We start from the raw sequence: 25,882 nt of genomic DNA, 5'->3' as shown, positions 1-25,882 counted from the left end.
TGATGAGACACTTGCTGTAATGACTTCCAACTCAGACGGGACTTAAACCCACAACCACTGGCTTAGGAGAACAGTGCCTTATTCATTATGCCAGTGGTGCTTACTGATGTCATTATTTAAGACTGATAGGGTTTTAATAGTCAATTATTTATTTTTGAAAAAAAATTGAAGCTGTTTACTGTGTTCTTTGCATTACCAAGTCCAGCAAGAAATGTGCTGGTACTATCCAGAGCTGTCAGTATGGATTATCATGCTATATTGCAGAAAATCAATTTGATGCAACTGCTTTACCAACAGTATGTTATTCTTTTCCATTGCTGTTTTGTTGGCTGACTGAAGGAAGATATGCAGTGCATTTGAATCAAAGCAGATGTGTGCTGACAACTTAAATGCACAATCATGTTTGTGTGTTTTCTTTCTTTCTTCCATCCTTTGTAATATCATATTAAATATTAAGGCTACAAGTTTATAATCAATGACTAATGACATAAGAAAAGGAAAAAAAAACAGTATACAAAGATGCTCCAGGTGAGGCTTGAACTCACAACCTTGGCATTGCTCAACAGATACTGTCTTATAAGTACCGCATGCTGACCAACTGCGCCACTGGAGCGCTTTGCAACGTTGATTGGTTATGCTAGATGTGGATTTTATTCAATGCAATCAGTACAGTCATAAGAATTGAAAAAGAAAATCATTTTTGGTGATGAATGATGAGCAACAAAGGAACATGCATGCCAGATGGTACTTAAATAAGACGTCCACAGTGATAGAAAATGTTTAAAAAAAACAACAACAATGTTATCATAATAAATGTCATATTTTAGCTTCTGTGGTCATTTTTTGCAAGCTAAACACTGCAAGACTGTTTTACAGTCGAAGCAAGGATAAAATATCAATTCTAGTGATGAGACACTTGCTGTAATGACTTCCACCCCATATGGAACTTGGACCCCCTGTCTTAGGAGGGCAGTGACTTATCCATTATGCCAGTGGTGCTTACTGATGTTCTTATTTAAGACTGTTAGGTTTTTAATAGTCAATTATTTATTTTTGAGGAAAAAGTGAAGCTGTTGACTGTGTTCTTTGCATTACCAAGTCCAGCAAGAAATGTGCTAGTACTATCCAGAGCTGTCAGTATGGATTATCATGCTATATTGCAGAAAATCAATTTGATGCAACTGCTTTACCAACAGTATGTTAATCTTTTCCATTGCTGTTTTGTTGGCTGACTGAAGGAAGATATGCAGTGCATTTGAACCAAAGCAGATGTGTGCTGACAACTTAAATGCACAATCATGTTTGTGTTTTTTCTTTCTTTCTTCCATCCTTTGTAATATCATATTAAATATTAAGGTAGCAGTTTATAATCAATGACTAATGACATAAAAAAAGGAAAAAAAACATTATACAAAGCTGCTCCAAGTGAGGCTTGAACTCACAACCTCGGCATTGCTCAACAGATACTGTCTTATAAGTACCGCGCGCTGACCAATTGCGCCACTGGAGCACTTTGCAGCATTAATTGGTTATGCTAGCTGTGAATTTTATTCAATACAATCAGTATAGTCATAAGAATTGAAAAAGAAAATCATTTTTGGTGATGACTGATGAGCAACAAAGGAACATGCATGCCAGATGGCACTTGAATAAGCTGTCCACTGTGATAGAAAAGGTTTAAAAAACAACAACAACAATGTTATCATAATTAATGTCATATTTTAGCTTCTGTGGTCATTTTTTACAAGCTAAACACTGCAAGACTGTTTTACAGTTGAAGCAAGGATAAAATATAAACGCTAGTGATGAGACACTTGCTGTAATGACTTCCAACTCAGACGGGACTTAAACCCACAACCACTGGCTTAGGAGAACAGTGCCTTATTCATTATGCCAGTGGTGCTTACTGATGTCCTTATTTAAGACTGATAGGGTTTTAATAGTCAATTATTTATTTTTGAAAAAAAAAAAATTGAAGCTGTTTACTGTGTTCTTTGCATTACCAAGTCCAGCAAGAAATGTGCTGGTACTATCCAGAGCTGTCAGTATGGATTATCATGCTATATTGCAGAAAATCAATTTGATGCAACTGCTTTACCAACAGTATGTTATTCTTTTCCATTGCTGTTTTGTTGGCTGACTGAAGGAAGATATGCAGTGCATTTGAATCAAAGCAGATGTGTGCTGACAACTTAAATGCACAATCATGTTTGTGTGTTTTCTTTCTTTCTTCCATCCTTTGTAATATCATATTAAATATTAAGGCTACAAGTTTATAATCAATGACTAATGACATAAGAAAAAAAGAAAAAACAGTATACAAAGATGCTCCAGGTGAGGCTTGAACTCACAACCTTGGCATTGCTCGACAGATACTGTCTTATAAGTACCGCGTGCTGACCAACTGCGCCACTGGAGCGCTTTGCAGCATTGATTGGTTATGCTAGATGTGGATTTTATTCAATGCAATCAGTACAGTCATAAGAATTGAAAAAGAAAATCATTTTTGGTGATGAATGATGAGCAACAAAGGAACATGCATGCCAGATGGCACTTGAATAAGCTGTCCACTGTGATAGAAAAGGTTTAAAAAACAACAACAACAATGTTATCATAATTAATGTCATATTTTAGCTTCTGTGGTCATTTTTTATAAGCTAAACACTGCAGGACTGTTTTACAGTTGAAGCAAGGATAAAATATAAACTCTAGTGATGAGACACTTGCTGTAATGACTTCCAACTCAGACGGGACTTAAACCCACAACCACTGGCTTAGGAGAACAGTGCCTTATTCATTATGCCAGTGGTGCTTACTGATGTCATTATTTAAGACTGATAGGGTTTTAATAGTCAATTATTTATTTTTGAAAAAAAATTGAAGCTGTTTACTGTGTTCTTTGCATTACCAAGTCCAGCAAGAAATGTGCTGGTACTATCCAGAGCTGTCAGTATGGATTATCATGCTATATTGCAGAAAATCAATTTGATGCAACTGCTTTACCAACAGTATGTTATTCTTTTCCATTGCTGTTTTGTTGGCTGACTGAAGGAAGATATGCAGTGCATTTGAATCAAAGCAGATGTGTGCTGACAACTTAAATGCACAATCATGTTTGTGTGTTTTCTTTCTTTCTTCCATCCTTTGTAATATCATATTAAATATTAAGGCTACAAGTTTATAATCAATGACTAATGACATAAGAAAAGGAAAAAAAAACAGTATACAAAGATGCTCCAGGTGAGGCTTGAACTCACAACCTTGGCATTGCTCAACAGATACTGTCTTATAAGTACCGCATGCTGACCAACTGCGCCACTGGAGCGCTTTGCAACGTTGATTGGTTATGCTAGATGTGGATTTTATTCAATGCAATCAGTACAGTCATAAGAATTGAAAAAGAAAATCATTTTTGGTGATGAATGATGAGCAACAAAGGAACATGCATGCCAGATGGTACTTAAATAAGACGTCCACAGTGATAGAAAATGTTTAAAAAAAACAACAACAATGTTATCATAATAAATGTCATATTTTAGCTTCTGTGGTCATTTTTTGCAAGCTAAACACTGCAAGACTGTTTTACAGTCGAAGCAAGGATAAAATATCAATTCTAGTGATGAGACACTTGCTGTAATGACTTCCACCCCATATGGAACTTGGACCCCCTGTCTTAGGAGGGCAGTGACTTATCCATTATGCCAGTGGTGCTTACTGATGTTCTTATTTAAGACTGTTAGGTTTTTAATAGTCAATTATTTATTTTTGAGGAAAAAGTGAAGCTGTTGACTGTGTTCTTTGCATTACCAAGTCCAGCAAGAAATGTGCTAGTACTATCCAGAGCTGTCAGTATGGATTATCATGCTATATTGCAGAAAATCAATTTGATGCAACTGCTTTACCAACAGTATGTTAATCTTTTCCATTGCTGTTTTGTTGGCTGACTGAAGGAAGATATGCAGTGCATTTGAACCAAAGCAGATGTGTGCTGACAACTTAAATGCACAATCATGTTTGTGTTTTTTCTTTCTTTCTTCCATCCTTTGTAATATCATATTAAATATTAAGGTAGCAGTTTATAATCAATGACTAATGACATAAAAAAAGGAAAAAAAACATTATACAAAGCTGCTCCAAGTGAGGCTTGAACTCACAACCTCGGCATTGCTCAACAGATACTGTCTTATAAGTACCGCGCGCTGACCAATTGCGCCACTGGAGCACTTTGCAGCATTAATTGGTTATGCTAGCTGTGAATTTTATTCAATACAATCAGTATAGTCATAAGAATTGAAAAAGAAAATCATTTTTGGTGATGACTGATGAGCAACAAAGGAACATGCATGCCAGATGGCACTTGAATAAGCTGTCCACTGTGATAGAAAAGGTTTAAAAAACAACAACAACAATGTTATCATAATTAATGTCATATTTTAGCTTCTGTGGTCATTTTTTACAAGCTAAACACTGCAAGACTGTTTTACAGTTGAAGCAAGGATAAAATATAAACGCTAGTGATGAGACACTTGCTGTAATGACTTCCAACTCAGACGGGACTTAAACCCACAACCACTGGCTTAGGAGAACAGTGCCTTATTCATTATGCCAGTGGTGCTTACTGATGTCCTTATTTAAGACTGATAGGGTTTTAATAGTCAATTATTTATTTTTGAAAAAAAAAAATTGAAGCTGTTTACTGTGTTCTTTGCATTACCAAGTCCAGCAAGAAATGTGCTGGTACTATCCAGAGCTGTCAGTATGGATTATCATGCTATATTGCAGAAAATCAATTTGATGCAACTGCTTTACCAACAGTATGTTATTCTTTTCCATTGCTGTTTTGTTGGCTGACTGAAGGAAGATATGCAGTGCATTTGAATCAAAGCAGATGTGTGCTGACAACTTAAATGCACAATCATGTTTGTGTGTTTTCTTTCTTTCTTCCATCCTTTGTAATATCATATTAAATATTAAGGCTACAAGTTTATAATCAATGACTAATGACATAAGAAAAAAAGAAAAAACAGTATACAAAGATGCTCCAGGTGAGGCTTGAACTCACAACCTTGGCATTGCTCAACAGATACTGTCTTATCAGTACCAGCGTGCTGACCAACTGCGCCACTGGAGCGCTTTGCAGCATTGATTGGTTATGCTAGATGTGGATTTTATTCAATGCAATCAGTACAGTCATAAGAATTGAAAAAGAAAATCATTTTTGGTGATGAATGATGAGCAACAAAGGAACATGCATGCCAGATGGCACTTGAATAAGCTGTCCACTGTGATAGAAAAGGTTTAAAAAACAACAACAACAATGTTATCATAATTAATGTCATATTTTAGCTTCTGTGGTCATTTTTTACAAGCTAAACACTGCAGGACTGTTTTACAGTTGAAGCAAGGATAAAATATAAACTCTAGTGATGAGACACTTGCTGTAATGACTTCCAACTCAGACGGGACTTAAACCCACAACCACTGGCTTAGGAGAACAGTGCCTTATTCATTATGCCAGTGGTGCTTACTGATGTCATTATTTAAGACTGATAGGGTTTTAATAGTCAATTATTTATTTTTGAAAAAAAATTGAAGCTGTTTACTGTGTTCTTTGCATTACCAAGTCCAGCAAGAAATGTGCTGGTACTATCCAGAGCTGTCAGTATGGATTATCATGCTATATTGCAGAAAATCAATTTGATGCAACTGCTTTACCAACAGTATGTTATTCTTTTCCATTGCTGTTTTGTTGGCTGACTGAAGGAAGATATGCAGTGCATTTGAATCAAAGCAGATGTGTGCTGACAACTTAAATGCACAATCATGTTTGTGTGTTTTCTTTCTTTCTTCCATCCTTTGTAATATCATATTAAATATTAAGGCTACAAGTTTATAATCAATGACTAATGACATAAGAAAAGAAAAAAAAAACAGTATACAAAGATGCTACAGGTGAGGCTTGAACTCACAACCTTGGCATTGCTCAACAGATACTGTCTTATAAGTACCGCATGCTGACCAACTGCGCCACTGGAGCACTTTGCAACGTTGATTGGTTATGCTAGATGTGGATTTTATTCAATGCAATCAGTACAGTCATAAGAATTGAAAAAGAAAATCATTTTTGGTGATGAATGATGAGCAACAAAGGAACATGCATGCCAGATGGTACTTAAATAAGACGTCCACAGTGATAGAAAATGTTTAAAAAAAACAACAACAATGTTATCATAATAAATGTCATATTTTAGCTTCTGTGGTCATTTTTTGCAAGCTAAACACTGCAAGACTGTTTTACAGTCGAAGCAAGGATAAAATATCAATTCTAGTGATGAGACACTTGCTGTAATGACTTCCACCCCATATGGAACTTGGACCCCCTGTCTTAGGAGGGCAGTGACTTATCCATTATGCCAGTGGTGCTTACTGATGTTCTTATTTAAGACTGTTAGGTTTTTAATAGTCAATTATTTATTTTTGAGGAAAAAGTGAAGCTGTTGACTGTGTTCTTTGCATTACCAAGTCCAGCAAGAAATGTGCTAGTACTATCCAGAGCTGTCAGTATGGATTATCATGCTATATTGCAGAAAATCAATTTGATGCAACTGCTTTACCAACAGTATGTTAATCTTTTCCATTGCTGTTTTGTTGGCTGACTGAAGGAAGATATGCAGTGCATTTGAACCAAAGCAGATGTGTGCTGACAACTTAAATGCACAATCATGTTTGTGTTTTTTCTTTCTTTCTTCCATCCTTTGTAATATCATATTAAATATTAAGGTAGCAGTTTATAATCAATGACTAATGACATAAAAAAAGGAAAAAAAACATTATACAAAGCTGCTCCAAGTGAGGCTTGAACTCACAACCTCGGCATTGCTCAACAGATACTGTCTTATAAGTACCGCGCGCTGACCAATTGCGCCACTGGAGCACTTTGCAGCATTAATTGGTTATGCTAGCTGTGAATTTTATTCAATACAATCAGTATAGTCATAAGAATTGAAAAAGAAAATCATTTTTGGTGATGACTGATGAGCAACAAAGGAACATGCATGCCAGATGGCACTTGAATAAGCTGTCCACTGTGATAGAAAAGGTTTAAAAAACAACAACAACAATGTTATCATAATTAATGTCATATTTTAGCTTCTGTGGTCATTTTTAAACCCACAACCACTGGCTTAGGAGAACAGTGCCTTATTCATTATGCCAGTGGTGCTTTCTGCTTTACCAACAGTATGTTAATCTTTTCAATTGCTGTTTTGTTGGCTGACTGAAGGAAGATATGCAGTGCATTTGAACCAAAGCAGATGTGTGCTGACAACTTAAATGCACAATCATGTTTGTGTTTTTTCTTTCTTTCTTCCATCCTTTGTAATATCATATTAAATATTAAGGTAGCAGTTTATAATCAATGACTAATGACATAAAAAAAGGAAAAAAAAAACATTATACAAAGCTGCTCCAAGTGAGGCTTGAACTCACAACCTCGGCATTGCTCAACAGATACTGTCTTATAAGTACCGCGTGGGAACCAACTGCGCCACTGGAGCGCTTTGCAGCATTGATTGGTTATGCTAGATGTGGATTTTATTCAATGCAATCAGTACAGTCATAAGAATTGAAAAAGAAAATCATTTTTGGTGATGAATGATGAGCAACAAAGGAACATGCATGCCAGATGGCACTTGAATAAGCTGTCCACTGTGATAGAAAAGGTTTAAAAAACAACAACAGCAATGTTATCATAATTAATGTCATATTTTAGCTTCTGTGGTCATTTTTTACAAGCTAAACACTGCAGGACTGTTTTACAGTTGAAGCAAGGATAAAATATAAACTCTAGTGATGAGACACTGCTGTAATGACTTCCAACTCAGACGGGACTTAAACCCACTACCACTGGCTTAGGAGAACAGTGCCTTATTCATTATGCCAGTGGTGCTTACTGATGTCATTATTTAAGACTGATAGGGTTTTAATAGTCAATTATTTATTTTTGAAAAAAAATTGAAGCTGTTTACTGTGTTCTTTGCATTACCAAGTCCAGCAAGAAATGTGCTGGTACTATCCAGAGCTGTCAGTATGGATTATCATGCTATATTGCAGAAAATCAATTTGATGCAACTGCTTTACCAACAGTATGTTATTCTTTTCCATTGCTGTTTTGTTGGCTGACTGAAGGAAGATATGCAGTGCATTTGAATCAAAGCAGATGTGTGCTGACAACTTAAATGCACAATCATGTTTGTGTGTTTTCTTTCTTTCTTCCATCCTTTGTAATATCATATTAAATATTAAGGCTACAAGTTTATAATCAATGACTAATGACATAAGAAAAGGAAAAAAAAACAGTATACAAAGATGCTCCAGGTGAGGCTTGAACTCACAACCGTGGCATTGCTCAACAGATACTGTCTTATAAGTACCGCATGCTGACCAACTGCGCCACTGGAGCGCTTTGCAACGTTGATTGGTTATGCTAGATGTGGATTTTATTCAATGCAATCAGTACAGTCATAAGAATTGAAAAAGAAAATCATTTTTGGTGATGAATGATGAGCAACAAAGGAACATGCATGCCAGATGGTACTTAAATAAGACGTCCACAGTGATAGAAAATGTTTAAAAAAAACAACAACAATGTTATCATAATAAATGTCATATTTTAGCTTCTGTGGTCATTTTTTGCAAGCTAAACACTGCAAGACTGTTTTACAGTCGAAGCAAGGATAAAATATCAATTCTAGTGATGAGACACTTGCTGTAATGACTTCCACCCCATATGGAACTTGGACCCCCTGTCTTAGGAGGGCAGTGACTTATCCATTATGCCAGTGGTGCTTACTGATGTTCTTATTTAAGACTGTTAGGTTTTTAATAGTCAATTATTTATTTTTGAGGAAAAAGTGAAGCTGTTGACTGTGTTCTTTGCATTACCAAGTCCAGCAAGAAATGTGCTAGTACTATCCAGAGCTGTCAGTATGGATTATCATGCTATATTGCAGAAAATCAATTTGATGCAACTGCTTTACCAACAGTATGTTAATCTTTTCCATTGCTGTTTTGTTGGCTGACTGAAGGAAAATATGCAGTGCATTTGAACCAAAGCAGATGTGTGCTGACAACTTAAATGCACAATCATGTTTGTGTTTTTTCTTTCTTTCTTCCATCCTTTGTAATATCATATTAAATATTAAGGTAGCAGTTTATAATCAATGACTAATGACATAAAAAAAGGAAAAAAAAAACATTATACAAAGCTGCTCCAAGTGAGGCTTGAACTCACAACCTCGGCATTGCTCAACAGATACTGTCTTATAAGTACCGCGCCCTGACCAATTGCGCCACTGGAGCACTTTGCAGCATTAATTGGTTATGCTAGATGTGGATTTTATTCAATACAATCAGTACAGTCATAAGAATTGAAAAAGAAAATCATTTTTGGTGATGAATGATGAGCAACAAAGGAACATGCATGTCAGATGCCACTTGAATAAGCTGTCCACTGTGATAGAAAAGGTTTAAAAAACAACAACAACAATGTTATCCTAATTAATGTCATATTTTAGCTTCTGTGGTCATTTTTTACAAGCTAAACACTGCAAGACTGTTTTACAGTTGAAGCAAGGATAAAATATCAATTCTAGTGATGAGACACTTGCTGTAATGACTTCCATCCCATATGGAACTTGGACCCCCTGTCTTAGGAGGGCAGTGACTTATCCATTATGCCAGTGGTGCTTACTGATGTTCTTATTTAAGACTGTTAGGTTTTTAATAGTCAATTATTTATTTTTGAAAAAAAGTGAAGCTGTTTACTGTGTTCTTTGCATTACCAAGTCCAGCAAGAAATGTGCTGGTACTATCCAGAGCTGTCAGTATGGATTATCATGCTATATTGCAGAAAATCAATTTGATGCAACTGCTTTACCAACAGTATGTTAATCTTTTCCATTGCTGTTTTGTTGGCTGACTGAAGGAAGATATGCAGTGCATTTGAACCAAAGCAGATGTGTGCTTACAACTTAAATGCACAATCATGTTTGTGTTTTTTCTTTCTTTCTTCCATCCTTTGTAATATCATATTAAATATTAAGGCTACAAGTTTATAATCAATGACTAATGACATAAGTAAAGGAAAAAAAACAGTATACAAATATGCTCCAGGTGAGGCTTGAACTCACAACCTCGGCATTGCTCAACAGATACTGTCTTATAAGTACCGCGTGCTGACCAACTGCACCACTGGAGCGCTTTGCAACATTGATTGGTTATGCTAGATGTGGATTTTATTCAATGCAATCAGTACAGTCATAAGAATTGAAAAAGAAAATCATTTTTGGTGATGAATGATGAGCAACAAAGGAACATGCATGCCAGATGGCACTTGAATAAGCTGTCCACTGTGATAGAAAAGGTTTAAAAAACAACAACAACAATGTTATCATAATTAATGTCATATTTTAGCTTCTGTGGTCATTTTTTACAAGCTAAACACTGCAGGACTGTTTTACAGTTGAAGCAAGGATAAAATATAAACTCTAGTGATGAGACACTTGCTGTAATGACTTCCAACTCAGACGGGACTTAAACCCACAACCACTGGCTTAGGAGAACAGTGCCTTATTCATTATGCCAGTGGTGCTTACTGATGTCATTATTTAAGACTGATAGGGTTTTAATAGTCAATTATTTATTTTTGAAAAAAAATTGAAGCTGTTTACTGTGTTCTTTGCATTACCAAGTCCAGCAAGAAATGTGCTGGTACTATCCAGAGCTGTCAGTATGGATTATCATGCTATATTGCAGAAAATCAATTTGATGCAACTGCTTTACCAACAGTATGTTATTCTTTTCCATTGCTGTTTTGTTGGCTGACTGAAGGAAGATATGCAGTGCATTTGAATCAAAGCAGATGTGTGCTGACAACTTAAATGCACAATCATGTTTGTGTGTTTTCTTTCTTTCTTCCATCCTTTGTAATATCATATTAAATATTAAGGTAGCAGTTTATAATCAATGACTAATGACATTAGAAAAGGAAAAAAAACTGTATACAAAAATGCTCCAGGTGAGGCTTGAACACACAACCTTGGCATTGCTCAACAGATACTGTCTTATAAGTTTCGCGCGCTGACAAATTGCGCCACTGGAGCTCTTTGCAGCATTAATTGTTTATGCTAGATGTGGATTTTATTCAATACAATCAGTACAGTCATAAGAATTGAAAAAGAAAATCATTTTTGGTGATGAATGATGAGCAACAAAGGAACATGCATGCCAGATGGCACTTGAATAAGCTGTCCACGGTGATAGAAAAGGTTTAAAAAACAACAGCAACAATGTTATCATAATTAATGTCATATTTTAGCTTCTGTGGTCACTTTTTACAAGCTAAACACTGCAAGACTTTTTTACAGTTGAAGCAAGGATAAAATATCAACTCTACTGATGAGACACTTGCTGTAATGATTCCAACTCAGACGGGACTTAAACCCACAACCACTGGCTTAGGAGAACAGTGCCTTATCCATTATGCCAGTGGTGCTCACTGATGTCCTTATTTAAGACTGTTAGGTTTTTAATAGTCAATTATTTATTTTTGAAAAAAAGTGAAGCTGTTTACTGTGTTCTTTGCATTACCAAGTCCAGCAAGAAATGTGCTGGTACTATCCAGAGCTGTCAGTATGGATTATCATGCTATATTGCAGAAAATCTATTTGATGCAACTGCTTTACCAACAGTATGTTAATCTTTTCCATTGCTGTTTTGTTGGCTGACTGAAGGAAGATATGCAGTGCATTTGAACCAAAGCAGATGTGTGCTGACAACTTAAATGCACAATCATGTGTGTGTTTTTTCTTTTTTTCTTTCTTCCATCCTTTGTAATATCATATTAAATATTAAGGTAGCAGTTTATAATCAATGACTAATGACATAAGAAAAGGAAAAAAAAACTGTATACAAAGATGCTCCAGGTGAGGCTTGAACACACAACCTCGGCATTGCTCAACAGATACTGTCTTATAAGTTTCGCGCGCTGACCAATTGCGCCAGTGGAGCTCTTTGCAGCATTAATTGGTTATGCTAGATGTGGATTTTATTCAATACAATCAGTACAGTCATAAGAATTGAAAAAGAAAATCATTTTTGGTGATGAATGATGAGCAACAAAGGAACATGCATGCCAGATGGCACTTGAATAAGCTGTCTACGGTGATAGAAAAGGTTTAAAAAACAGCAACAACAATGTTATCATAAATAATGTCATATTTTAGCTTCTGTGGTCACTTTTTACAAGCTAAACACTGCAAGACCGTTTTACAGTTGAAGCAAGGATAAAATATCAACTCTACTGATGAGACACTTGCTGTAATGACTTCCAACTCAGACGGGACTTAAACCCACAACCACTGGCTTAGGAGAACAGTGCCTTATCCATTATGCCAGTGGTGCTTACTGATGTCCTTATTTAAGACTGATAGGTTTTTAATAGTCAATTATTTATTTTTGAAAAAAAGTGAAGCTGTTTACTGTGTTCTTTGCATTACCAAGTCCAGCAAGAAATGTGCTGGTACTATCCAGAGCTGTCAGTATGGATTATCATGCTATATTGCAGAAAATCAATTTGATGCAACTGCTTTACCAACAGTATGTTAATCTTTTCCATTGCTGTTTTCTTGGCTGACTGAAGGAAGATATGCAGTGCATTTGAACCAAAGCAGATGTGTGTTGACAACTTAAATGCACAATCATGTTTGTGTTTTTTCTTTCTTTCTTCCATCCTTTGTAATATCATATTAAATATTAAGGTAGCAGTTTATAATCAATGACTAATGACATAAGAAAAGGGAAAAAAAAACAGTATACAAAGATGCTCCAGGTGAGGCTTGACCTCACAACCTTGGCATTGCTCAACAGATACTGTCTTATAAGTTTCGCGCGCTGACCAATTGCGCCACTGGAGCACTTTGCCGCATTAATTGGTTATGCTAGATGTGGATTTTATTCAATACAATCAGTACATTCATAAGAATTGAAAAAGAAAATCATTTATGGTGATGAATGATGAGCAACAAAGGGACATGCATGCCAGATGGCACTTGAATAAGCTGTCCACGGTGATAGAAAAGGTTTAAAAAACAACAACAACAACAATGTTATCATAATAAATGTCATATTTTAGCTTCTGTGGTCATTTTTTACAAGCTAAACACTGCAAGACTGTTTTACAGTTGAAGCAAGGATAAAATATCAACTCTAGTGATGAGACACTTGCTGTAATGACTTCCAACTCAGACGGGACTTAAACCCACAACCACTGGCTTAGGAGAACAGTGCCTTATCCATTATGCCAGTGGTGCTTACTGATGTCCTTATTTAAGACTGATAGGTTTTTAATAGTCAATAATTTATTTTTGAAAAAAAGTGAAGCTGTTTAATGTGTTCTTTGCATTACCAAGTCCAGCAAGAAATGTGCTGGTACTATCCAGAGCTGTCAGTATGGATTATCATGCTATATTGCAGAAAATCAATTTGATGCAACTGCTTTACCAACAGTATGTTAATCTTTTCCATTGCTGTTTTGTTGGCTGACTGAAGGAAGACATGCAGTGCATTTGAACCAAAGCAGATGTGTGCTGACAACTTAAATGCACAATCATGTTTGTGTTTTTTCTTTCTTTCTTCCATCCTTTGTAATATCATATTAAATATTAAGGTAGCAGTTTATAATCAATGACTAATGACATAAGAAAAGGAAAAAAAAATAGTATACAAAGATGCTCCAGGTGAGGCTTGAACTCACAACCTCAGCATTGCTCAACAGATACTGTATTATAAGTACCACGCGCTGGCCAATTGTGCCACTGGAGCACTTTGCAGCATTAATTGGTTATGCTAGATGTGGATTTTATTCAATACAATCAGTACAGTCATAAGAATTGAAAAAGAAAATCATTTTTGGTGATGAATAATGAGCAACAAAGGAACATGCATGCCAGATGGCACTTGAATAAGCTGTCCACTGTGATAGAAAAGGTTTAAAAAACAACAACAACAACAACAACAATGTTATCATAATTAATGTCATATTTTAGCTTCTGTGGTCATTTTTTACAAGCTAAACACTGTAAGACTGTTTTACAGTTGAAGCAAGGATAAAATATCAACTCTAGTGATGAGACACTTGCTGTAATGACTTCCAACTCAGACCGGACTTAAACCCACAACCACTGGCTTAGGAGAACAGTGCCTTATCCATTATGCCAGTGGTGCTTACTGATGTCCTTATTTAAGACTGATAGGTTTTTAATAGTCAATTATTTATTTTTGAAAAAAAGTGAAGCTGTTTACTGTGTTCTTTGCATTACCAAGTCCAGCAAGAAATGTGCTGGTACTATCCAGAGCTGTCAGTATGGATTATCATGCTATATTGCAGAAAATCAATTTGATGCAACTGCTTTACCAACAGTATGTTAATCTTTTCCATTGCTGTTTTGTTGGCTGACTGAAGGAAGATATGCAGTGCATTTGAACCAAAGCAGATGTGTGCTGACAACTTAAATGCACAATCATGTTTGTGTGTTTTCTTTCTTTCTTCCATCCTTTGTAATATCATATTAAATATTAAGGTAGCAGTTTATAATCAATGACTAATTACATAAAAAAAGGAAAAAAAAATATTATACAAAGCTGCTCCAGGTGAGGCTTGAACTCACAACCTCGGCATTGCTCAACAGATACAGTATTATAAGTACCGCGCGCTGACCAATTGCGGAACTGGAGCACTTTGCAGCATTAATTGGTTATGCTAGCTGTGGATTTTATTCAATACAATCAGTACAGTCATAAGAATTGAAAAAGAAAATCATTTTTGGTGATGAATGATGAGCAACAAAGGAACATGCATGCCAGATGGCACTTGAATAAGCTGTCCACTGTGATAGAAAAGGTTTAAAAAACAACAACAACAACAACAATGTTATCATAATTAATGTCATATTTTAGCTTCTGTGGTCATTTTTTACAAGCTAAACACTGCAAGACTGTTTTACAGTTGAAGCAAGGATAAAATATAAACGCTAGTGATGAGACACTTGCTGTAATGACTTCCAACTCAGACGGGACTTAAACCCACAACCACTGGCTTAGGAGAACAGTGCCTTATTCATTATGCCAGTGGTGCTTACTGATGTCCTTATTTAAGACTGATAGGGTTTTAATAGTCAATTATTTATTTTTGAAAAAAATTGAAGCTGTTTACTGTGTTCTTTGCATTACCAAGTCCAGCAAGAAATGTGCTGGTACTATCCAGAGCTGTCAGTATGGATTATCATGCTATATTGCAGAAAATCAATTTGATGCAACTGCTTTACCAACAGTATGTTATTCTTTTCCATTGCTGTTTTGTTGGCTGACTGAAGGAAGATATGCAGTGCATTTGAATCAAAGCAGATGTGTGCTGACAACTTAAATGCACAATAATGTTTGTGTGTTTTCTTTCTTTCTTCCTTCCATCCTTTGTAATATCATATTAAATATTAAGGCTACAAGTTTATAATCAATGACAAATGACATAAGAAAAAAAAAAACAGTATACAAAAATGCTCCAGGTGAGGCTTGAACTCACAACCTTGGCATTGCTCAACAGATACTGTCTTATAAGTACCGCTTGCTGACCAACTGCGCCACTGAAGCGCTTTACAGCATTGACTGGTTATGCTAGATGTGGATTTTATTCAATGCAATCAGTACAGTCATAAGAATTGAAAAAGAAAATCATTTTTGGTGATGAATGATGAGCAACAAAGGAACATGCATGCCAGATGGTACTTAAATAAGATGTCCACGGTGATAGAAAATGTTTAAAAAAAACAACAACAATGTTATCATAATAAATGTCATATTTTAGCTTCTGTGGTCATTTTTTACAAGCTAAACACTGCAAGACTGTTTTACAGTCGAAGCAAGGATAAAATATCAATTCTAGTGATGAGACACTTGCTGTAATGACTTCCACCCCATATGGAACTTGGACCCCCTGTCTTAGGAGGGCAGTGACTTATCCATTATGCCAGTGGTGCTTACTGATGTTCTTATTTAAGACTGTTAGGTTTTTAATAGTCAATTATTTATTTTTGAGGAAAAAGTGAAGCTGTTTACTGTGTTCTTTGCATTACCAAGTCCAGCAAGAAATGTGCTGGTACTATCCAGAGCTGTCAGTATGGATTATCATGCTATATTGCAGAAAATCAATTTGATGCAACTGCTTTACCAACAGTATGTTAATCTTTTCCATTGCTGTTTTGTTGGCTGACTGAAGGAAGATATGCAGTGCATTTGAACCAAAGCAGATGTGTGCTGACAACTTAAATGCACAATCATGTTTGTGTGTTTTCTTTCTTTCTTCCATCCTTTGTAATATCATATTAAATATTAAGGTAGCAGTTTATAATCAATGACTAATGACATAAAAAAAGGAAAAAAAAACATTATACAAAGCTGCTCCAGGTGAGGCTTGAACTCACAACCTCAGCATTGCTCAACAGATACTGTATTATAAGTACCGCGCGCTGACCAATTGCGCCACTGGAGCACTTTGCAGCATTCATTGGTTATGCTAGCTGTTAATTTTATTCAATACAATCAGTATAGTCATAAGAATTGAAAAAGAAAATCATTTTTGGTGATGAATGATGAGCAACAAAGGAACATGCATGCCAGATGGCACTTGAATAAGCTGTCCACTGTGATAGAAAAGGTTTAAAAAACAACAACAACAATGTTATCATAATTAATGTCATATTTTAGCTTCTGTGGTCATTTTTTACAAGCTAAACACTGCAAGACTGTTTTACAGTTGAAGCAAGGATAAAATATAAACGCTAGTGATGAGACACTTGCTGTAATGACTTCCAACTCAGACGGGACTTAAACCCACAACCACTGGCTTAGGAGAACAGTGCCTTATTCATTATGCCAGTGGTGCTTACTGATGTCCTTATTTAAGACTGATAGGGTTTTAATAGTCAATTATTTATTTTTGGAAAAAAAAATTGAAGCTGTTTACTGTGTTCTTTGCATTACCAAGTCCAGCAAGAAATGTGCTGGTACTATCCAGAGCTGTCAGTATGGATTATCATGCTATATTGCAGAAAATCAATTTGATGCAACTGCTTTACCAACAGTATGTTATTCTTTTCCATTGCTGTTTTGTTGGCTGACTGAAGGAAGATATGCAGTGCATTTGAATCAAAGCAGATGTGTGCTGACAACTTAAATGCACAATCATGTTTGTGTGTTTTCTTTCTTTCTTCCATCCTTTGTAATATCATATTAAATATTAAGGCTACAAGTTTATAATCAATGACTAATGACATAAGAAAAAAAGAAAAAACAGTATACAAAGATGCTCCAGGTGAGGCTTGAACTCACAACCTTGGCATTGCTCAACAGATACTGTCTTATAAGTACAGCGTGCTGACCAACTGCGCCACTGGAGCGCTTTGCAGCATTGATTGGTTATGCTAGATGTGGATTTTATTCAATGCAATCAGTACAGTCATAAGAATTGAAAAAGAAAATCATTTTTGGTGATGAATGATGAGCAACAAAGGAACATGCATGCCAGATGGCACTTGAATAAGCTGTCCACTGTGATAGAAAAGGTTTAAAAAACAACAACAACAATGTTATCATAATTAATGTCATATTTTAGCTTCTGTGGTCATTTTTTACAAGCTAAACACTGCAGGACTTTTTTACAGTTGAAGCAAGGATAAAATATAAACTCTAGTGATGAGACACTTGCTGTAATGACTTCCAACTCAGACGGGACTTAAACCCACAACCACTGGCTTAGGAGAACAGTGCCTTATTCATTATGCCAGTGGTGCTTACTGATGTCATTATTTAAGACTGATAGGGTTTTAATAGTCAATTATTTATTTTTGAAAACAAATTGAAGCTGTTTACTGTGTTCTTTGCATTACCAAGTCCAGCAAGAAATGTGCTGGTACTATCCAGAGCTGTCAGTATGGATTATCATGCTATATTGCAGAAAATCAATTTGATGCAACTGCTTTACCAACAGTATGTTATTCTTTTCCATTGCTGTTTTGTTGGCTGACTGAAGGAAGATATGCAGTGCATTTGAATCAAAGCAGATGTGTGCTGACAACTTAAATGCACAATCATGTTTGTGTGTTTTCTTTCTTTCTTCCATCCTTTGTAATATCATATTAAATATTAAGGCTACAAGTTTATAATCAATGACTAATGACATAAGAAAAGGAAAAAAAAACAGTATACAAAGATGCTTTAGGTGAGGCTTGAACTCACAACCTTGGCATTGCTCAACAGATACTGTTTTATAAGTACCGCATGCTGACCAACTGCGCCACTGGAGCGCTTTGCAGCATTGATTGGTTATGCTAGATGTGGATTTTATTCAATGCAATCAGTACAGTCATAAGAATTGAAAAAGAAAATCATTTTTGGTGATGAATGATGAGCAACAAAGGAACATGCATGCCAGATGGCACTTGAATAAGCTGTCCACTGTGATAGAAAAGGTTTAAAAAACAACAACAACAACAATGTTATCATAATTAATGTCATATTTTAGCTTCTGTGGTCATTTTTTACAAGCTAAACACTGCAGGACTGTTTTACAGTTGAAGCAAGGATAAAATATAAACTCTAGTGATGAGACACTTGCTGTAATGACTTCCAACTCAGACGGGACTTAAACCCACAACCACTGGCTTAGGAGAACAGTGCCTTATTCATTATGCCAGTGGTGCTTACTGATGTCATTATTTAAGACTGATAGGGTTTTAATAGTCAATTATTTATTTTTGAAAACAAATTGAAGCTGTTTACTGTGTTCTTTGCATTACCAAGTCCAGCAAGAAATGTGCTGGTACTATCCAGAGCTGTCAGTATGGATTATCATGCTATATTGCAGAAAATCAATTTGATGCAACTGCTTTACCAACAGTATGTTATTCTTTTCCATTGCTGTTTTGTTGGCTGACTGAAGGAAGATATGCAGTGCATTTGAATCAAAGCAGATGTGTGCTGACAACTTAAATGCACAATCATGTTTGTGTGTTTTCTTTCTTTCTTCCATCCTTTGTAATATCATATTAAATATTAAGGCTACAAGTTTATAATCAATGACTAATGACATAAGAAAAGGAAAAAAAAACAGTATACAAAGATGCTCCAGGTGAGGCTTGAACTCACAACCTTGGCATTGCTCAACAGATACTGTCTTATAAGTACCGCATGCTGACCAACTGCGCCACTGGAGCGCTTTGCAACGTTGGTTGGTTATGCTAGATGTGGATTTTATTCAATGCAATCAGTACAGTCATAAGAATTGAAAAAGAAAATCATTTTTGGTGATGAATGATGAGCAACAAAGGAACATGCATGCCAGATGGTACTTAAATAAGATGTCCACAGTGATAGAAAATGTTTAAAAAAAACAACAACAATGTAATCATAATAAATGTCATATTTTAGCTTCTGTGGTCATTTTTTGCAAGCTAAACACTGCAATACTGTTTTACAGTCGAAGCAAGGATAAAATATCAATTCTAGTGATGAGACACTTGCTGTAATGACTTCCACCCCATATGGAACTTGGACCCCCTGTCTTAGGAGGGCAGTGACTTATCCATTATGCCAGTGGTGCTTACTGATGTTCTTATTTAAGACTGTTAGGTTTTTAATAGTTAATTATTTATTTTTGAGGAAAAAGTGAAGCTGTTGACTGTGTTCTTTGCATTACCAAGTCCAGCAAGAAATGTGCTAGTACTATCCAGAGCTGTCAGTATGGATTATCATGCTATATTGCAGAAAATCAATTTGATGCAACTGCTTTACCAACAGTATGTTAATCTTTTCCATTGCTGTTTTGTTGGCTGACTGAAGGAAGATATGCAGTGCATTTGAACGAAAGCAGATGTGTGCTGACAACTTAAATGCACAATCATGTTTGTGTTTTTTCTTTCTTTCTTCCATCCTTTGTAATATCATATTAAATATTAAGGTAGCAGTTTATAATCAATGACTAATGACATAAAAAAAGGAAAAAAAAACATTATACAAAGCTGCTCCAAGTGAGGCTTGAACTCACAACAGATACTGTCTTATAAGTACCGCGCGCTGACCAATTGTGCCACTGGAGCACTTTGCAGCATTAATTGGTTATGCTAGATGTGGATTTTATTCAATACAATCAGTACAGTCATAAGAATTGAAAAAGAAAATCATTTTTGGTGATGAATGATGAGCAACAAAGGAACATGCATGTCAGATGCCACTTGAATAAGCTGTCCACTGTGATAGAAAAGGTTTAAAAAACAACAACAACAATGTTATCCTAATTAATGTCATATTTTAGCTTCTGTGGTCATTTTTTACAAGCTAAACACTGCAAGACTGTTTTACAGTTGAAGCAAGGATAAAATATCAATTCTAGTGATGAGACACTTGCTGTAATGACTTCCACCCCATATGGAACTTGGACCCCCTGTCTTAGGAGGGCAGTGACTTATCCATTATGCCAGTGGTGCTTACTGATGTTCTTATTTAAGACTGTTAGGTTTTAAATAGTCAATTATTTATTTTTGAAAAAAAGTGAAGCTGTTTACTGTGTTCTTTGCATTACCAAGTCCAGCAAGAAATGTGCTGGTACTATCCAGAGCTGTCAGTATGGATTATCATGCTATATTGCAGAAAATCAATTTGATGCAACTGCTTTACCAACAGTATGTTAATCTTTCCCATTGCTGTTTTGTTGGCTGACTGAAGGAAGATATGCAGTGCATTTGAACCAAAGCAGATGTGTGCTTACAACTTAAATGCACAATCATGTTTGTGTTTTTTCTTTCTTTCTTCCATCCTTTGTAATATCATATTAAATATTAAGGCTACAAGTTTATAATCAATGACTAATGACATAAGAAAAGGAAAAAAAACAGTATACAAATATGCTCCAGGTGAGGCTTGAACTCACAACTTCGGCATTGCTCAACAGATACTGTCTTATAAGTACCATGTGCTGACCAACTGCGCCACTGGAGCGCTTTGCAACATTGATTGGTTATGCTAGATGCGGATTTTATTCAATGCAATCAGTACAGTCATAAGAATTGAAAAAGAAAATCATTTTTGGTGATGAATGATGAGCAACAAAGGAACATGCATGCCAGATGGCACTTGAATAAGCTGTCCACTGTGATAGAAAAGGTTTAAAAAACAACAACAACAATGTTATCCTAATTAATGTCATATTTTAGCTTCTGTGGTCATTTTTTACAAGCTAAACACTGCAAGACTGTTTTACAGTTGAAGCAAGGATAAAATATCAACTCTAGTGATGAGACACTTGCTGTAATGACTTCCAACTCAGACGGGACTTAAACCCACAACCACTGGCTTAGGAGAACAGTGCCTTATCCATTATGCCAGTGGTGCTTACTGATGTCCTTATTTAAGACTGTTAGGTTTTTAATAGTCAATTATTTATTTTTGAAAAAAAGTGAAGCTGTTTACTGTGTTCTTTGCATTACCAAGTCCAGCAAGAAATGTGCTGGTACTATCCAAAGCTGTAAGTATGGATTATCATGCTATATTGCAGAAAATCAATTTGATGCAACTGCTTTACCAACAGTATGTTAATCTTTTCTATTGCTGTTTTGATGGCTGACTGAAGGAAGATATGCAGTGCATTTGAACCAAAGCAGATGTGTGCTGACAACTTAAATGCACAATCATGTTTGTGTTTTTTCTTTTTTTCTTTCTTCCATCCTTTGTAATATCATATTAAATATTAAGGTAGCAGTTTATAATCAATGACTAATGACATAAGAAAAGGAAAAAAAACTGTATACAAAAATGCTCCAGGTGAGGCTTGAACACACAACCTTGGCATTGCTCAACAGATACTGTCTTATAAGTTTCGCGCGCTGACCAATTGCACCACTGGAGCTCTTTGCAGCATTAATTGTTTATGCTAGATGTGGATTTTATTCAATACAATCAGTACAGTCATAAGAATTGAAAAAGAAAATCATTTTTGGTGATGAATGATGAGCAACAAAGGAACATGCATGCCAGATGGCACTTGAATAAGCTGTCCACGGTGATAGAAAAGGTTTAAAAAACAACAGCAACAATGTTATCATAATTAATGTCATATTTTAGCTTCTGTGGTCACTTTTTACAAGCTAAACACTGCAAGACTGTTTTACAGTTGAAGCAAGGATAAAATATCAACTCTACTGATGAGACACTTGCTGTAATGATTCCAACTCAGACGGGACTTAAACCCACAACCACTGGCTTAGGAGAACAGTGCCTTATCCATTATGCCAGTTGTGCTCACTGATGTCCTTATTTAAGACTGTTAGGTTTTTAATAGTCAATTATTTATTTTTGAAAAAAAGTGAAGCTGTTTACTGTGTTCTTTGCATTACCAAGTCCAGCAAGAAATGTGCTGGTACTATCCAGAGCTGTCAGTATGGATTATCATGCTATATTGCAGAAAATCTATTTGATGCAACTGCTTTACCAACAGTATGTTAATCTTTTCCATTGCTGTTTTGTTGGCTGACTGAAGGAAGATATGCAGTGCATTTGAACCAAAGCAGATGTGTGCTGACAACTTAAATGCACAATCATGTTTGTGTTTTTTCTTTTTTTCTTTCTTCCATCCTTTGTAATATCATATTAAATATTAAGGTAGCAGTTTATAATCAATGACTAATGACATAAGAAAAGGAAAAAAAAACTGTATACAAAGATGCTCCAGGTGAGGCTTGAACACACAACCTCGGCATTGCTCAACAGATACTGTCTTATAAGTTTCGCGCGCTGACCAATTGCGCCAGTGGAGCTCTTTGCAGCATTAATTGGTTATGCTAGATGTGGATTTTATTCAATACAATCAGTACAGTCATAAGAGTTGAAAAAGAAAATCATTTTTGGTGATGAATGATGAGCAACAAAGGAACATGCATGCCAGATGGCACTTGAATAAGCTGTCCACGGTGATAGAAAAGGTTTAAAAAACAATAACAACAATGTTATCATAAATAATGTCATATTTTAGCTTCTGTGGTCACTTTTTACAAGCTAACACTGCAAGACTGTTTTACAGTTGAAGCAAGGATAAAATATCAACTCTACTGATGAGACACTTGCTGTAATGACTTCCAACTCAGACGGGACTTAAACCCACAACCACTGGCTTAGGAGAACAGTGCCTTATCCATTATGCCAGTGGTGCTCACTGATGTCCTTATTTAAGACTGTTAGGTTTTTAATAGTCAATTATTTATTTTTGAAAAAAAGTGAAGCTGTTTACTGTGTTCTTTGCATTACCAAGTCCAGCAAGAAATGTGCTGGTACTATCCAGAGCTGTAAGTATGGATTATCATGCTATATTGCAGAAAATCAATTTGATGCAACTGCTTTACCAACAGTATGTTAATCTTTTCCATTGCTGTTTTGATGGCTGACTGAAGGAAGATATGCAGTGCATTTGAACCAAAGCAGATGTGTGCTGACAACTTAAATGCACAATCATGTTTGTGTTTTTTCTTTTTTTCTTTCTTCCATCCTTTGTAATATCATATTAAATATTAAGGTAGCAGTTTATAATCAATGACTAATGACATAAGAAAAGGAAAAAAAACTGTATACAAAAATGCTCCAGGTGAGGCTTGAACACACAACCTTGGCATTGCTCAACAGATACTGTCTTATAAGTTTCGCGCGCTGACCAATTGCACCACTGGAGCTCTTTGCAGCATTAATTGTTTATGCTAGATGTGGATTTTATTCAATACAATCAGTACAGTCATAAGAATTGAAAAAGAAAATCATTTTTGGTGATGAATGATGAGCAACAAAGGAACATGCATGCCAGATGGCACTTGAATAAGCTGTCCACGGTGATAGAAAAGGTTTAAAAAACAACAGCAACAATGTTATCATAATTAATGTCATATTTTAGCTTCTGTGGTCACTTTTTACAAGCTAAACACTGCAAGACTGTTTTACAGTTGAAGCAAGGATAAAATATCAACTCTACTGATGAGACACTTGCTGTAATGATTCCAACTCAGACGGGACTTAAACCCACAACCACTGGCTTAGGAGAACAGTGCCTTATCCATTATGCCAGTTGTGCTCACTGATGTCCTTATTTAAGACTGTTAGGTTTTTAATAGTCAATTATTTATTTTTGAAAAAAAGTGAAGCTGTTTACTGTGTTCTTTGCATTACCAAGTCCAGCAAGAAATGTGCTGGTACTATCCAGAGCTGTCAGTATGGATTATCATGCTATATTGCAGAAAATCTATTTGATGCAACTGCTTTACCAACAGTATGTTAATCTTTTCCATTGCTGTTTTGTTGGCTGACTGAAGGAAGATATGCAGTGCATTTGAACCAAAGCAGATGTGTGCTGACAACTTAAATGCACAATCATGTTTGTGTTTTTTCTTTTTTTCTTTCTTCCATCCTTTGTAATATCATATTAAATATTAAGGTAGCAGTTTATAATCAATGACTAATGACATAAGAAAAGGAAAAAAAAACTGTATACAAAGATGCTCCAGGTGAGGCTTGAACACACAACCTCGGCATTGCTCAACAGATACTGTCTTATAAGTTTCGCGCGCTGACCAATTGCGCCAGTGGAGCTCTTTGCAGCATTAATTGGTTATGCTAGATGTGGATTTTATTCAATGCAATCAGTACAGTCATAAGAATTGAAAAAGAAAATCATTTTTGGTGATGAATGATGAGCAACAAAGGAACATGCATGCCAGATGGCACTTGAATAAGCTGTCCACTGTGATAGAAAAGGTTTAAAAAACAACAACAACAACAATGTTATCTTAATTAATGTCATATTTTAGCTTCTGTGGTCATTTTTTACAAGCTAAACACTGCAGGACTGTTTTACAGTTGAAGCAAGGATAAAATATAAACTCTAGTGATGAGACACTTGCTGTAATGACTTCCAACTCAGACGGGACTTAAACCCACAACCACTGGCTTAGGAGAACAGTGCCTTATTCATTATGCCAGTGGTGCTTACTGATGTCATTATTTAAGACTGATAGGGTTTTAATAGTCAATTATTTATTTTTGAAAACAAATTGAAGCTGTTTACTGTGTTCTTTGCATTACCAAGTCCAGCAAGAAATGTGCTGGTACTATCCAGAGCTGTCAGTATGGATTATCATGCTATATTGCAGAAAATCAATTTGATGCAACTGCTTTACCAACAGTATGTTATTCTTTTCCATTGCTGTTTTGTTGGCTGACTGAAGGAAGATATGCAGTGCATTTGAATCAAAGCAGATGTGTGCTGACAACTTAAATGCACAATCATGTTTGTGTGTTTTCTTTCTTTCTTCCATCCTTTGTAATATCATATTAAATATTAAGGCTACAAGTTTATAATCAATGACAAATGACATAAGAAAAGGAAAAAAAAACAGTATACAAAGATGCTCCAGGTGAGGCTTGAACTCACAACCTTGGCATTGCTCAACAGATACTGTCTTATAAGTACCGCATGCTGACCAACTGCGCCACTGGAGCGCTTTGCAACGTTGGTTGGTTATGCTAGATGTGGATTTTATTCAATGCAATCAGTACAGTCATAAGAATTGAAAAAGAAAATCATTTTTGGTGATGAATGATGAGCAACAAAGGAACATGCATGCCAGATGGTACTTAAATAAGATGTCCACAGTGATAGAAAATGTTTAAAAAAAACAACAACAATGTAATCATAATAAATGTCATATTTTAGCTTCTGTGGTCATTTTTTGCAAGCTAA

The 25,882-nt window shown here is 35.7% G+C and overlaps 6 non-coding genes across 6 annotated transcripts; all 6 read right to left on the bottom strand.

Moving 5' to 3' along the window:
- Window positions 1–1,417: 1,417 nt before the first annotated feature.
- On the bottom strand, window positions 1,418–1,510 carry TRNAI-UAU (transfer RNA isoleucine (anticodon UAU)). Its single transcript is given in 2 exon segments — window positions 1,418–1,453; window positions 1,473–1,510. It is a non-coding gene; the product is annotated as a tRNA-Ile (tRNA).
- A 2,619-nt stretch (window positions 1,511–4,129) lies between these two features.
- On the bottom strand, window positions 4,130–4,222 carry TRNAI-UAU (transfer RNA isoleucine (anticodon UAU)). Its single transcript is given in 2 exon segments — window positions 4,130–4,165; window positions 4,185–4,222. It is a non-coding gene; the product is annotated as a tRNA-Ile (tRNA).
- Window positions 4,223–5,037: 815 nt separating this feature from the next.
- Window positions 5,038–5,131, bottom strand: TRNAI-GAU (transfer RNA isoleucine (anticodon GAU)). The gene is given in 2 exon segments: window positions 5,038–5,073; window positions 5,093–5,131. It is a non-coding gene; the product is annotated as a tRNA-Ile (tRNA).
- Window positions 5,132–6,841: 1,710 nt separating this feature from the next.
- TRNAI-UAU (transfer RNA isoleucine (anticodon UAU)) lies at window positions 6,842–6,934 on the bottom strand. The gene is given in 2 exon segments: window positions 6,842–6,877; window positions 6,897–6,934. It is a non-coding gene; the product is annotated as a tRNA-Ile (tRNA).
- Window positions 6,935–10,165: 3,231 nt separating this feature from the next.
- On the bottom strand, window positions 10,166–10,258 carry TRNAI-UAU (transfer RNA isoleucine (anticodon UAU)). The gene is given in 2 exon segments: window positions 10,166–10,201; window positions 10,221–10,258. It is a non-coding gene; the product is annotated as a tRNA-Ile (tRNA).
- A 6,252-nt stretch (window positions 10,259–16,510) lies between these two features.
- TRNAI-UAU (transfer RNA isoleucine (anticodon UAU)) lies at window positions 16,511–16,603 on the bottom strand. The gene is given in 2 exon segments: window positions 16,511–16,546; window positions 16,566–16,603. It is a non-coding gene; the product is annotated as a tRNA-Ile (tRNA).
- Between the last annotated feature and the right edge of the window lie 9,279 nt (window positions 16,604–25,882).

This window comes from Pseudophryne corroboree, chromosome 4 (genome assembly GCF_028390025.1).
Source record: "Pseudophryne corroboree isolate aPseCor3 chromosome 4, aPseCor3.hap2, whole genome shotgun sequence".
NCBI lineage: Eukaryota > Metazoa > Chordata > Amphibia > Anura > Myobatrachidae > Pseudophryne > Pseudophryne corroboree.
Note: the sequence above shows the minus strand (reverse complement) of the source record. Positions and strands in the feature narration are given on the sequence as shown.